Below are 15716 nucleotides of genomic sequence, written 5' to 3' on the forward strand. Positions count from 1 at the left end.
CTTGCAAGTCTTAGGGATTCCCTTTTCATACCCATCAGCAACAGTAAATGTAGGAATGGTCTCTAAAGACTGACACAAAGATTAGGAAGGCTGTCATCCTGGAACTGTAGAAAAAATTGTCTCAGTCTCTGTCTTTGATTCACAGTTTGATAGGCCTGATCCATGATTACCTTCCCTTTCTTACCCACTAGAAATTTGGAAGGAAAAGAAATAGGCGTGTCCTATTTTTATAGTTCATATGGCCTATTCCTGTTCATTTTTCTGACTCACCCTATGGATGCTACTCCAAGATCTCCACCACCTTCAAGAAGCAGTCCAACATTATTAGGCAGTTGGACTGAAAAAAAAAAACAAATGTCCATTGTAAGTGTAGCTTGATACCTCAATATCAATACTGAAGCCTAATTCGCTCCCCATCTTAAATATGGAGCCACAACTGTTTGCTTGTCAAATACTGCAACACTATAATCTAGTATGATACAGACTGGTTGACAAGCAATCTTCAAGTTAGCCTTTTGATCTTTAACCATTCTTCAAAACTTTTCTTGATCATCTGTTCCCTCCCTCACCACTAAAAAAAAATATTTATACTATATTCCACTGCTATTACTTAACTTCCTTTTACCTTATTACCTTAGTTTGCTGTTCTGTGTGCTGTTAAGCATACAAATGCTCTTATTCTGCACTTATTACTGCTGGTTAGTAGCACATATTACTGGTTGTTAGTAGCCCGATTAATATTCTGAGCACCTTAGATTTGGTTCTAGCACTTGTGCTTCAGGGCATTTATTTTACATTTAGGGTTTTTGCAGACAAAGCCTTATCAAACCCTGTTCTCCATAAGTCCACCAAGTACTCACAGCGATATGTCTGGACAATTCCCATCAGTTTGTTTTGCCAGCCTGGTCAACGTGGGCATACAGAGACAGTGTCACAACTGTCTCATGTTTACGGACAGTCCCCTTCTCCTAGTAGTTAATTCTTATACTTGCAAGAGATGCATCTACATCAGTAAGCCAGAATCCATGCTCTTTCACACCACAGTCAGTACTCCTGACAAAGAGGAGATTGCCAGTACAAGCACCACATCACCCACATCACAGAGCCGCACACCCACCTATGCAGGGGTCCTCAACAAAAACTTACATAAACAACAGAGACCTCCAAAGCACAAAACACACTCACAAACATTCCACACACAACACCAATCACATTACACACAGTAGTCAGTGCACCAGTGTCTCACAAACACAACCCATTAGGTATAACAGTAAACCAACGCAGCCCATAAGGCATAACAATAAACTAAGCATACTAGTAATTGGCAACTCGATAGTGAGACACATTGATGCCCCCCTCATCAGAATCAACAAGGAGAAGACACAGTCAGCTGTATGTCAGGCGTTAGAATCCGCCACATCACACATGCACTCAAGTCTCTCCTCAACAGGTGCAAGTATGACACTGTCATTGTCCATGTCAACAACTGACTTCGTTTCTGGTGGTCTTTCTAATGGTATCCACTATCTGTCTGCCTGGGATGACATGGTTGACAGGGCATGATGCTTTGCCAGAGATGGCCTCCACCTGTCACCCCTGGGGTTCCGGATCTTGGCCAAAGCTCTTACCTTTCCCATCATGCCTTTTTTAGGCCATGTCCCAAAGACAAATCTTCCAGCATAAAAGATCTATCAAAAAGCAAATCAAAAGTCATGCTGCTCAATGCTAGGAGCCTTAATCTGAAAATGCACTCACTAGAGGCTCTTCTCACATTGGAAGATGCCGATGTCTGTGAAGTTACAGAAACTTGGTTCGGGGCTGCAGAGAGCACCCCTGTCTTACAAGGCTATATCTCATTCTACACTTTCTGAGCCCAAAATGAGGTTGGAAAGATTAAGGGTGGTGGAGTCTCTGCCTTCATTAAGTACAGGCACACCTCCAGACTGTTTTACCAACATGATGTACTGGAATTGCTCCAGGTACAACTGACTGTTGGCAAAACACCCATCACAGTTATAGCCAGCAATAGACCCCTTTCTGTGTCTCAGGACACCCACACCTCGTACCTTGACCTACTTGACTTCATGAAGGTACCTCCTAACATCCTGATCTTTGGTGAATTCAACTACTCCACCATAGACTGGGTGAACTATTCCTGCACTTATGTACTCACCCAATGATTCCTTGAATTCATCATTTCTAATGTACTAGATTAGCTGGTCTTATCCCCCACAAGGGGAGATAACATACTGGGCTTGGTTCTCACTAACATGGGTGACTGCTGCACCACTTCCATAGTATGTTCTTCCCTGGTGAGATGAGATCATCGGTCTGTCTCATTCAAAGTTTCTATCCCTCCCAACCCCTCCTCAGCTGTAACCAGGCTAAAAAACTTCTCAAAAGCTGACTACAATCTCCTAAGGGAGGGTATCAAAAGCTTTACACCCCCCTCAGATGATGCAGAACAGTACACCAGTGCAGTATACAAGCACTTGTACAACTGCATGGACTTAGCCATACCCAACAGAAATAAAATCTGCTCCTCAAGGAAACACAAACCTGTCTGGTGGGCAATCCCCTATCAACAGGCTTTACAACAAAAGTAAGAAATTGTTGTCCAAGGGTAAAAAGGAACAAATTCCAAATCAGAAAAACTCCGTCCTCTGTCTCAACAAGCAAATTAGATCACTAGTGAAAACCTCCAAAGCCAATTATGAACCGCAACTAACCTCCAAATCAAAGGGAAACCACAAGTCTTTCTTTATTTACATTAGGAACCTTCATGGCAAAGCTCAAGTTTGTATTCAAACTTGTTCTTAATGGTACCACTTAGACTGATCCTGTTGACTTAGCCAACCTACTGGCTGATAGGTTAAGTACAAACTTCACCCCCTTATCAATCCCCAAAGGCCCAGCCGACATCCCTGATACTTGTCCCACACCTCGCATCTCTGTTGATCAAGTGTTAAAGGCCCAATCCAAGACAAAGAACACAGCTTCCATGGGACCTGATAGTATCACAGGCTGTATTCTGCACCATCTCCAGCAAGAACTAGCTTCGCCATTGAACACCCTATTCAACCACAGCCTAACTACAGGCCTCATTCCAGCAGAGTGGAGAACTGCCATTGCCATCCCTTTGCCAAAAGGTGGTGCCACTACTGACCTGGGAAACTATTGCCACATTAGCTTGACAAGCCTTATCTGTAAAGTCATGGAGCATATTATTATGGATCTCATAAACAAGGACATAGGCAATCTCCAGGCACTCTACCCCACCCAATTCAGATTTGTCAGAGGCAGATCTTGCCTACTGAACCTAGTTGACTTCTTTCAAACTATCACCAAGGCCCTGGATGAGGGAAAGTCAGTACATACAGCTTACCCTGACCTGGTCAGGCATCATTAATAAACTAACACAACTTGGTGTTAATTCGTATCTAGTCAAATGGGTGGCCAACTGGCTCACAGATAGGACCCACAAGGTCAAAATAGGCACTGCCACCTCTGACAGCAGACCTGTCCCTAGTGGTGTTCCCCAGGGATCTGTCCTTGGACCCCCTACTTTTTGGCATATACTTCTCAGAGGTCCAGGCAAAGAGAAAGGGCCTGTGGCTGACCAAGTTTGCAGATGATTGTAAGTTGGGTGCAGCCATTGACTCCCCAACTCATGTTAACATACTGCAAGAGGGTCTCACAGCTACAAATGACTGGGGCCAAAGTCATGGCCCTTATGTTAAACACAAAAAAATGTATTATCATAGCATTCAGCAAAAACACAACTCCTACTGATTACCACATCAGCAGCAACCCCCTAAGTGCACAACCTGTGGTGAGAGACCTAGGTATACAGGGTGACAACAATTTCACATTCGACCATCACGTGGCGACAGTGGTCAGAAAAGCCATTTACTAGGTTCATCTCATAAGTAAAGGGATGGCATCCAGAAAAAAAGAGGTTATTACCTCTCTGTACTCTTCCCTTATTAGACCTATAATTAAGTATAATGCCCCATTTGGTATGTACCGCTCCAAGCAACTGCACCAACTGGAAAGGCCACAGAAATACCTCACAAAGAGAATCCATGGCCTGCAACACCTATCCTATGTGGACAGGCTTAAATCACTATCACTCTACTCGGTATCATACAGATTGCTCAGAAGTGATCTGTGTCTCACCTATAAGGCAATGTCATATCCTGCTCTACTGGAGATGCTCCATATCCATAAGTCTAACTCCTCACACATTATCCGCATGATAGGCCTAAATCTAATATGCGACATCAACAAAACTTTCTGGAGAAACAGGTTTGTCTCCCAGAGGCTGCCCCGTTTCTGGAATAGACTGCCCATACATGTCAAACAGAGTACCTCACTGACCCTCTTCAACTGCAACCTTGATGAGTGGATGGGAAACCATAAATTTGCCCCAGGGGGGTACACCTTTGTCCCTCATTGACAGGGATAACAGGTGCTGACTGAGGTTTCTTTTTTTGGGGGGATAAACTCTTGGCTAGACTTGTAAGGGCCCCAGGGCCATTAGCCTAGTAATCTCCTATGATCCTATTAATGTCCAGACATCTAAAAATAATATTCAATGGGTACAAGCTGTTTGAAAACACTGAGACAAACTTGTCAGTAATACGGGAAACTATATGTTGCAAAAAACAATGTTTTTTTTTTAATGAAAGTTAAAGGGTCTGTGACTTTTATGGTGAGCTAAAGTACATGTCATCCAAGTTTACTTCCAAATGCACAGTGTGAACCTACAATTCTGAGATACTGCTAGTATCAGAGACCAATGCTTAACACTGATCCTTTAATTCAAGCTGCTGTGCATTTAAAAGTGACTGTGTGCTGGTTAAGTTCAACAAACACAGGCTTGATCTGTATAATGTTCATGGCAGCAGCTTGCATCAAAGCTGCAAGTCTGTAAGTATATCCTAAGAAGTCTAAATTGCCTATATATTGTGCATCAGGGCTGGCAACTAGGCAAGTAAAAATCAACTGCCAATCATTAGCGGACCGGAGTTCCGCTGTGGCGACCCCTAACCGGGAAAAGCCGAAAGACACATACATACATATTCCAAAATAGGAATGGCTACCATGATACAATTCCTAGCTTTAACTCGTTCTCCAGGGCAAAAGCAACATGAAGGCAAATAGCAGATTTTGAAATGATCCAACACAAAAATCAGATCCAGTATCTGCCATTTGCTTTTAAAACCTCAGTAAAATCCACCATTCGCCTGCCCATCACAATTCCACCAAGAAACATACAGTTACAGGACACAAAGTAAGGGAATGAATGGATCAAAACTATTTGAGTGTGTGGAAGGTGCCCTGTAGTTGTGGAAGCAGATGGGTTGTTATATCCTTAACAGGATTTAATAAGGATATAACCCATATAGCTAAGGCTACTGCAGAAGTGATCATTTGAACATCTACTGTTATCGTAAGTTTACTTACACAACTGTATTTTCTTAAGAAATTAAAATTGCACTTCATTTCTTTGCCCACAAAAACATGCAGCTACCTGGTAAAGCACCTTAACAGAAAGCAGGTATTACATAGGAGCCCATGTCTGTGAAACATATTTGACAACTTTCTAGGAAACACTGTAAGGCCCATTTTGAGTGCTTTTAAAATATTTTATAAAGCCTGAATGTCTGTCAATAGTCAATATATTACTGCACAGATTCAATCTTTCTTTGTCAATTCTGGAATTTCTGGTCTGAAATTGTCCATTAAACGACGAAACAAGTCATGGGCATTCATAATCACCAATTATTTGAAACACCTGATATTCATAAGGATCATTTGCATATATCCCATGTGCCTCTGATACAAGAGGTTTGGGAGGTTACTCAGTGGAAGTTCTAGCTTTTGCTGGAGTTTTCATTTTGTTTTTACTGACTGTTTTTTTAGTAACCTTTTCACTCATTGTTTTAGTTTGTTGTTTGGGACATTTTTGCAGTGACCCTAATGTTAATGGACAACAGCTGGGGTATAACAGCCATGTGTTTCTAATGCTTAGTCAAACACTCTGCTTGTGCTGTGCTGATGAAGTCATAATAATCTGAAATATGTATATCCACAACTAGTGGGTTTTGGCTTTGTTGGCCTGAAATTGTCCATTAAAATGATGAAACAAAGCAAAAAACACAGCATCAATGGGACCAGACGGTGTCACAGGCTGCGTCCTACATGAACTCCAAGAAGAACTAAACCCAAACATAAAACTACTGTTCAATCTCAGCCTTACTACAGGATATGTACCCAAAGAGTGGCATACAGCAACAGTGGTCCCTCTCCACAAAGGTGGTGCCTCAATGGACCCTGGAAACTATCGCCCCATAAGCCTGACTAGCTTGGTCTGCAAAGCTATGGAAAGGATCATCATGGACCTCATAAATAAAGATATTGGGGACCTACAGACACTGGATCCTACCCAGTTTGGCTTTGTTAAGGGCAGATCCTGCCTCTTAAACCTGGTTGACCTCTTTGAAACAGTCACCAAGGCCATTGACGAAGGGAAGGTGGTCCACACAGCCTATCTGGACCTCGCAAAAGCCTTCGATACAATACCCCACTCGGGCATTATAGATAAGCTCACCAGCTTAAATATAAACCCCTATGTCACTAGATGGGTTGCAAACTGGCTCAAGGACAGAACCCACATGGTTAGAATTGCTGGAGCCATGTCAGACTCCAAACCAGTTACAAGTGGCGTCCCACAAGGCTCAGTCCTGGGACCTCTCTTGTCTGGTATATATTTCTCGGAGGTACAGGCCAACACGGAAGGACTGTGGCTGACCAAGTTCGCAGATGACTGCAAACTGGGTGCCATAATCGACTCACCAGCCGACACAAGCATCCTCCAAAAGGGCCTCATAGAAACAGACAACTAGTGCCAGAGCCATGGCCTCAAGCTAAACGCCATAAAGTTTATAGTCATCCCCTTTGGCCAAAACAAAGTGCCCACAAATTACCACATAGGTGGTAATCCATTAAGTACAGAAGAAGTAATTAGGGACCTGGGGACCCAAGTTGATAGCAATCTCTCATTTGACAACCACGTGGCCAAAGTGGTTAGAAAAACATTTTATATAGCCCACCTAATCATGAAGGGATTCACATCTAGATTAGGGGAGGTCATCGTGCCTCTTTACTCATCCCTCATCAGGCCCATAATTGAGTACAATGCCCCTTTTGGGATGTACCTTACCAAACACCTGCAGCAACTGGAAAGACCCCAAAAGTACCTCACCAAGAGGATCAAAGGGCTCAAACAGATGCCATATGCTGCCCGGTTAAAGAAACTCCAGCTCTACTCAGTGGCATACCGCCTGCTCAGAGGTGACCTGTGCCTGACGTATAAGGCCATGTCCAACCCGGAATTAAGGGACATGCTGCACCTCAAAAAATCCAAATCCCATCGAGCTACACGCTCAAGAGACTTGAACCTCGGCACTAAATAAATAGGACATGCTGGAGGGACAGATTCATAACCCAGAGGCTCCCTTCACTCTGGAATAAAATCCCAGACCAGGTTAGGCAGAGTCCCTCATTGACTCTTTTCAAGAGGAATCTTGATGAGTGGATGGGAGATCGTAGGTTTACCCCGGGTATCACTTCTGTGTCACTGTTAGACAGAGGCACAGTATACTAACCTCGAAAAAGGGCATAGCAAAATTAATTTAAAATGGGTGGCGAAAGCCAAACATACTCTGGCTAGGCTTATAAATGCCCTAGGGCAGATAGCCTAGTATGAACCTATGAACCTATGAACCTATGAGCATTCAGAATCGCCAGTTAGCTGAAACACATGATGCTCATAAGGATCATTTGCATATAACTCATGTGCTTCTGATACAAGAGGTTTGGGAGGTCACTCAGTAGAAGTTCTAGCTTTTGCTGGAGTTTTCATTTTGTTTTTACTGATTGCTTTTTCAGTGACCTTCTCACTCCTTGTTTTAGTTTATTGTTTGGGATATTTTTGCAGTGACCCTAATGATAATAGACATCAGCTGGGTATAACAGCCCTGTGTTTCTAATGCTTAGTCAAACACTCTGCTTGTACTGTGATGATGAGGTCATAACAAGGCCAAAATGTACATACCCAGAGCAAGTGGAGTTTGGCTTTATTGGCCTGAAATTGTCCAATGAAACAAGTCATGGGCATTCAGAATCACCAATTAGTTGAAACACCTGATGTTCATAAGTATCATTTGCATATATCCCATGTGCCTCTGATACAAGCGGTTTGGAAGGTCACTCAGTAGAGGTTCTGGCTTTGCTGGAGTTTTCATTTTGTTTTTTCTTACATTCTCTTGCAATTTTTAATCTGCAATACATAGTCCATTTGGAATAATTCTATATGTAAAGCAAGCAGGGAAGGACCTAGAAGACATTTCTTGTAAAACATGGTTAAATTTTATTGATCAGGATTTGCACCATGGTCATCTGAACAACCCAGCCTGGAATTTCTTTCTATGTGTTTTTCCTTCTGTGCCTGATGAACCTCAAACAATTGTTACCTCACCAGTTAGAAATCCTTAGCATTTTGTTGAAATGCAGTTAGAGGGTGAGATAACAGGAAGCCGAGTAGGTGGTTTATGGCCTCCTCTTAATTCCAGAAAGGAGAATTTTCTATGTTTGGCCCTAAGACCTCCCCTGCTGGCTTATACTACACTTGCATCACTGTGGGGCATCCTACACCTTCCCCATGTCTGTGCATTCTTCTACAGCATGCTAATGAAAGCTGTAACCATATTGAGGTTGACAAGCCTGAACCCCTGATTTTGCCCATTTCATTGCCGCTTAAGACCTGTCTTGCATGGTTGCAATTGGCCATTTGGAAGACACTTTCCCTGCCCATAGGATAGGCAAGCTAGTATCGGTCATTCACTCCTACCCTGCCCTACCCAGTTATATAGCCCTCAGACTACTATTTGAACTGAAGCCATCTGGGTCATACAACTTTATCCCTAAATGCTAGAGAGAAGCAGGTTCAAGCCCAGAGTTTCTCATTCTATGCTCTTAAGAAAAAATGATAGATAAGGTTACAGAAATAGTAAAGGCAGCTTGTGGATCCAGACATATCTAAGAATAGCCCTTGAAAATATAACAAGGCAGTCAATATTCCCTACCACAGCTTCTGCAGTAGCTGTTCCATGCATAGTATTCTCTGGATGGGATGGTAAAGATGCTGTCTGCACCTTGTTGCTTTGTCTATCAGGTCCTCTTAGCTCTGCTGAAGAATTGCTGATTAGCTCACAGATCTGTAAGATAAACACTTTTAAAGGATGACCAGAAATAGGAAATATCTGAAGCACCAGAAACAGAACATTTTCTCCAGACTGGCTCATCTTTGCTAGTAATGTGTTACACAGCACATTTTAAACCTCAAACATGATTTTTTTTTGCATGTTTTGGAAGTAGATCCCATGTATGAGCACATTATTTTTGTGTGCCAGCTTTAAACTCCATTTTGGAAAATGCCGAAATTTCTTTTTGACTAATAGAGAATCTGGCCTTATCAGGCTTGTTGCCAGAGAATGTCACATAAAATGCAGAGTAGTGGTTCCTACATGTGACAGTGGTTTTAACAAACAGATCACACACCATTGGAAACTACTCTGCTGCCAATGATTCAAGAATGCTGGATCCAAGTGGTGACATATACATATAAAACCAGAGGAAAACTTTGCACTGCATTCTAAGAACAAAACATCTGTACAGTGCTCTCCATTTCTCATTGTGGCTGCCCATCTACCATCCTAAGAATAGGATTGCCTCATCACCTTAGTTGGACCTACCTTTCTTATTCCTTCTTGGACCCTGACCACTTACAAAATCATGTTGTAAGTTGGTTTCAAGTCCATGATATAGTTGCATACCTGTCCCTCTATTTTGTCCTTAGTATTAATTTAGTATTGTAGCAAGAAACCTGGCAGAGCATAACACTTTGCATAAAGTAATTAAAATAACCATAGTAGTTTTCCTTGCTTAGGTGGAGTGCTGTAGGTGATGGTATGGAACTGGGGATTAATATGTATCAGGATGAGAGCTGCTTGTGAGTTATGTTTGTACATTTTTTAATCAATTTGTTGACTTGTTATGCCCACTGGACAAATCGTACCTTTTTAGGGGCGACCCAGGAGTACTGTTTGGTTAAGTGACTCGCTTAGACTCACACAGTAGTCAAATGAAGGAGGAAGGACTCAGATGCTGCACTCAGTGCACAGACAGCAGTTCATTAATAGCTCAGAGCTTTAGTCCTCTCTGCTACCTGCCAGACTTTGCTATTTCTGTGATGATTTTGTTTAATATTTATGGTTTATAAGTGTAATCAGTTACATGTAGTTAACTCTTCAGGTACAACAGTTTACTGCAGAGGATTAATAGGTTCATAGGTGTATATTAAGCTAACAATCACTGGGGCTTTACAAGCTTGTACATGCAACCCAAATGTCTCCCAGAGGTTACTGTACTTTAGAGGTTATTTTAAGGCAGTATATGTTAACTACGGTATGATTTAACTACTGTCTCTGTTCATCAGAGGTATAGGTGCTGGATATACCTCTCACCTGTCCAGATTTTCGCAGAATGTGCAGAAAATGCATCCTAACACAAATCCAAGTATTTTAGCAACTTTTTAAGTTTATAAGAGTAATATTTAAAATCTGCCTCTGTTTTGGGCCTTTGTCACCCCATTATTTAGGCTTTGCCCAGATTTCTTGCACTAAGAGGTTGAGAGGTATGAGGGTTGAATTTCCAGTTTCCCATCCACTGGTACAGGTTAGTATGAATAGCGTTAGGGAAGGCTTTTCTTCACATGGATGGGAATTAAGGCTGTGAGTTCTTAAATCAGCTTCATTCTGTGCTCCAAGGTTTGATTCTCTCTGCCTCCCTTTGTCTACTGTGTAAGTGCGAGAAAGTCACTAGCAGACAATACTCCCAGACTCCCCCTGAAGATCTGATTAACAAGTAAAAAAAAATGAAGCCATATTCCTCATACAGTAGCCTGTGTTACGCTTTAAACTTTTTTTTTGTTGTTTGTGATTTTTTGTCACTTTTATTTGAGAGTATGAAAAATGTTCAGAAAAGTGCAGTGATTCAAAAAGAACAATGATTCAGTTCAAAAAACGAACTGAAATGATAATTCATAAGAAAAACAGCATATTTATTGACAAAGATGACACAAGCAGATGAAAGCAAAGGAAAAGACAGTCATAAAGCATTCTGTAAAATGATCCACAGTACACATTGTATGTTGTTATGAATGACATAACCAGAGAACATCAGAATAAATACAGAACTCTCTTCACTAAATGTGTGAACCTGTATGTTTAATGGATGGCCATCTGATCTGTAACTTTGATTTATTATTGATAGTTTTATCTGTCAAGTAGTTACATTTTTCTAACTCTGAAGGCTTGCTGCTGCTTTTCTGACTCCTTTCATTGAGTCTGGAATATCAGCTAACTAATATTGTAAAGTGCAAAATACTGAATATTTGTCATTTAGCAATTCCATTGAAAGAAAAATTCTACTATAATGTGCACAGTTTACAGAATTTAAGTCAAATTATATGGCAGGACATTAGCAAGAGGTTTTTCAGTCAGTAGCTTAGCAGACACTTGCTTAGATCAATAATGAAAACATTTAATCAGCTGATCATACATTGGTACTTCCTATCCTTCAGGTTCCCAATGGGGCTGAACCACGGACAACTGCAGTATGTTGTTAAACTTTGTCTGCTAATATGTTTTCAATCAGGGAAGTTTTGATGTTACTAACAAGCCTCATGGTCAGCCCTCAGACAAATAGTGCCACCCCAGGAGACACACTCAGGCATGAAGTTATCAAAAGGCTGAAATGAATTGTTAAACTTCCCAGGCTGAGCTTGAAAATGGTCCATTTGGATCAGTGTTTTTTTCCTGGATAACAAAGAATAAATAAATAAATAACCCTACTTTCATATAATATTATGTCACCAATAAAGCAGCTAACAAAAAAGCTGTAGAGATAATATTATGCAATTACTTAAAATAATGTTATGAAAAAGTGATAAATACTTATATGAAATGCATGCACACTCGGCACTATTCTTGCAGACACATGTGAAGTTATTTGACAAGTGGAAAGCAACCCCTGGCACCAGGGCCAAAGACAGAATATTTTGATAAGTGATGTTTTATACTTACTTTTCTGTATTTTTGAATCATAATTACTTGCAAACTAGGGCACATGTATAGACAGTAATTAGTGATAAATGCAGTTATAAGTGCATATCCAAGAATCACTCTCTGCACAGTTTGTCTGCTGACACCTGAACATGTCGCAAGGCTCAAAGTCATGATTTCTGGTATTCCACTGAAAAATAGTTCTCTACCACTGTATTAGACCTTTAGCTGCACTGCACACTTAAGGCATTCTGACAGTGCCTAAAATCCAAATGGCAGACTTGTCAAAAAGAGACTGAATTCACAGGATATACTTTATTTAACTCAAGACATATATTACAGAACCAGTTTTTTTGAGACAAGATGAATGAACAAAAGTTTACTGTCAAAGAAAACTGAACTACATGTTAAATATAGGGGGCAGATCTCTGCATTCCCCATTCAGATGATGGTTCCATGAGCAACTTCTGTTATATAACAAACTCCAAAGTCACCAGACCTCTCAGTAAGTTGATTCAAATGCCACTGAATCCCTAACAGACCTACTAGTGTTAAACGAGAGGACAAGTGCAGATCAGTTAATGGTGAACTAACTGATCATTTACTAAACTGTGCCATCCAGTTCACTTTGTGTCTACTCTGAAATATGATTTCCAAAAATACATGTAATCCTAAGCAAAAGGAGATTTTTGTCCATTAGTGGATATAGATGCCAACAGCCAAGGGTTAATAACGTCAAAGCAGTAGTTTTAATAAGATGATCCAGAAGCTGCCTAGACAAGAAAAAATAAAATGAACTAACAATTTCACTAAAGTACCTTAAATTATTGTTTGAGTGTGACTGCAGGTGCACAGACATTCCTGTCTGTGTTTTTCTATCTTACTACCCGACTACATGAATGTTTGTTTATGTGCTTGGTGAGGTGATCTGATTCTGAACAGTGCAACATTTGTATACATTTGCATTTTTTCTATGGGGAGGCCAGAAGTAGTTTTTTGATATCTGCTAGGGTTTCAGATACTTTTCTGTGGGTTGGATTCAGTTCTGTGTGACTGTATCAGAGAATATGTGGCCTAAATAATGGATACATTTTTCTTTCTTTAAAGTATGCAATACCCTTACATAGTCACAATTCATCATAGTGTTAAATGTGTCTGATCCCTTCTCATTTGCATAGTATCTTGTTTTTGCTTTTCATGGGAGATTACATTAGTCAAATAGTAAGGTGTCCCACTTTGACTAACAAAAATAGCTGCCTGAACAAATTGCCAAGAATGTAAAATTCCCAAATGAATTTGTACATTGAAATAAACAGGATTGTAATATGCAAGGATATGTGACTTTTCTGCATAGTTTAACAGCACTGAATTTATAACACGTAGGCTGCAAAGGCAGAGCTACCAGCAAGTAATCGTTTTTCTATTTTTTAACTATTTCTTAACTGAATCAACTGGCTGTGTAAGTTGTCTGTTCTTAAATCCAACTACAGATGATTCTAACTGTAGTAATAAAATAACCTTGTCTTGATGTTATTTTATAGACAGGAATTATTGGACGTCAGAAGTTGTATTAAGTCTCACATTAAATCCATTCAGATACATCTCATGATGTATATTTCTATACAACTATAAAGCTGCTATGAATACAAGCTAAGTGACTGTATATGGACTATATCTAACATGATATCTTATATGATGTAGCAACAGTGGAGTCATATCATACAGACATACCTATATCTAATGTGTACATGCTTGTGAGTGTGTGTATATATATATATATATATATATATATATATATATATATATATATATATATACTTATTTATTATTTATTTCAAGTTTGATTACAGGGAAGTCCACTGGGCCCAGATGACCCATTTTCAGTTGAGGCCCGGGGAGAAAAGCTCCAAGATACATAATACAGTAAAGATACAAAAGCTACAAAAGTATAAAAGATACATTATATAGAACAGTTTACAAATATGTACATTCAATGTCATGCATAATCAGCAAATTTCAATGTTGTTCTTAAGGGTTATACTATACAGATTCATTATGTTGTAGGTTTGGAAACACTTTACTTACACACATTTAAAGTAAATGTGGAAATACTTTATATGTACTCATTTAAAGTGAGATGCTATTTACAATATTTACAAAGTTTAATCGTGTGATAATTAGCTACTCTCTACTATGTACTCATAGGAAAATAGCTATGGGAGTTATAGAGAGCTTAGGAACCTGGGAGGAAACCTCCTGGGGGCATATACTTAGATAGAATTAGGTAGGGTGAAGGCAGGTACATTTCCACTTAGTGGACATGTGTTTGAAAAGCTGGGTTTTGAAGATTTCTGCGTTAGATATACTTCTTAGCGTGGAAGGGAGAGAATTCCATTTCTTGCCTAGTGAGAAAGAGAGGAGAAGTTGGCCAGCAGGACGTTTGGGTTTATGGATAGAAATTAAGTTTTGATGTTCAGATCTGAGAGTTCTGTTTGGGGTGTAAGGGGGAAGGATATTTGTTAGAGCTGGACATTTTGTTGAGAGAAATACAAGTCTGTGTGCAGTGGTGAGTTGGAGGTAGTCTAGGTAGTTTCTAAGTTCTAGCCAGTTCAGAGATTGTAGGGTAAGGCAGTGATGGGTGGAATATTTGGATTTGGTGGCAAATTTAGAGATTTTATTGTAGCAGTTTTCTAGTTTGGAGGTGATGGAGGAGGACAGGTTAGTTAGAAGAGGGGCTCCATATAATAAGGAGGGAAGAAGATAAGTAGTGGCCAGTGTATGCCTAGTAGAGTTGGAGAGATAGAGATTGTTCCTGTACAGCATACCTAGCTTTTGGTGGGTTTTATTTATATTTTGTTGAATATGGATATCAAACTTGAGGTGTTCGTCATTAGTAATGCCAAATAGTTTAGTGGAAGGAACCACTTCTATAGGTGAATTGGTTTGACTAAGGACTTTGAAAGCATTTTTGTCATAGAAGTAAGACTTTGTGGGAGGGAATAGTAGATTATTTGATTTATTTGCATTGAGAGAGAGGTGGTTTTGGCGCATCCGATTTTCAGTAGTTGAAAAAGCAGTTTGAGTTTTAGTCAGCAATTCAGAGAGGTTTGAGGCAGAGCAGACTAAGGTTGAATCTTCTGTGCATTCAATGACTTTAGCATCAGGAATGGCAGTGTGAAAGTTATTGATGAAGATGTTAAATAACATAGGCCCAAGGATGGATCCCTGTGGGACACCAGTGGGGGTGGGTAAGAAGGAAGAGATGGATTTATTTCATTTTACTGTCTGCAATCTGTCTGACAGGTAACTAGAGAACCAGGACAACGTGTTAGGTGAGAGATGAAGGTTTGAGAGGTGATAAAGATGGTGTTTGTGGGAAACAGTATTGAATGCTTTAGACAAATCGAAGAAAACAGTAGAAACCAAGTGTCCTGAATCTCGGGCTTGATTGACAGTTTCTAGGAAAGAGTAGAGCAGTTATAGTGCTATGGCCTGGGCAGAAGCCATACTGGGCAGGTGTAAGAA

The sequence above is a fragment of the Protopterus annectens genome, chromosome 7.part0, assembly GCF_019279795.1.
Source record: "Protopterus annectens isolate FY-2018-M chromosome 7.part0, PAN1.0, whole genome shotgun sequence".
In the NCBI taxonomy this organism is placed as follows: Eukaryota; Metazoa; Chordata; order Ceratodontiformes; family Protopteridae; genus Protopterus; species Protopterus annectens.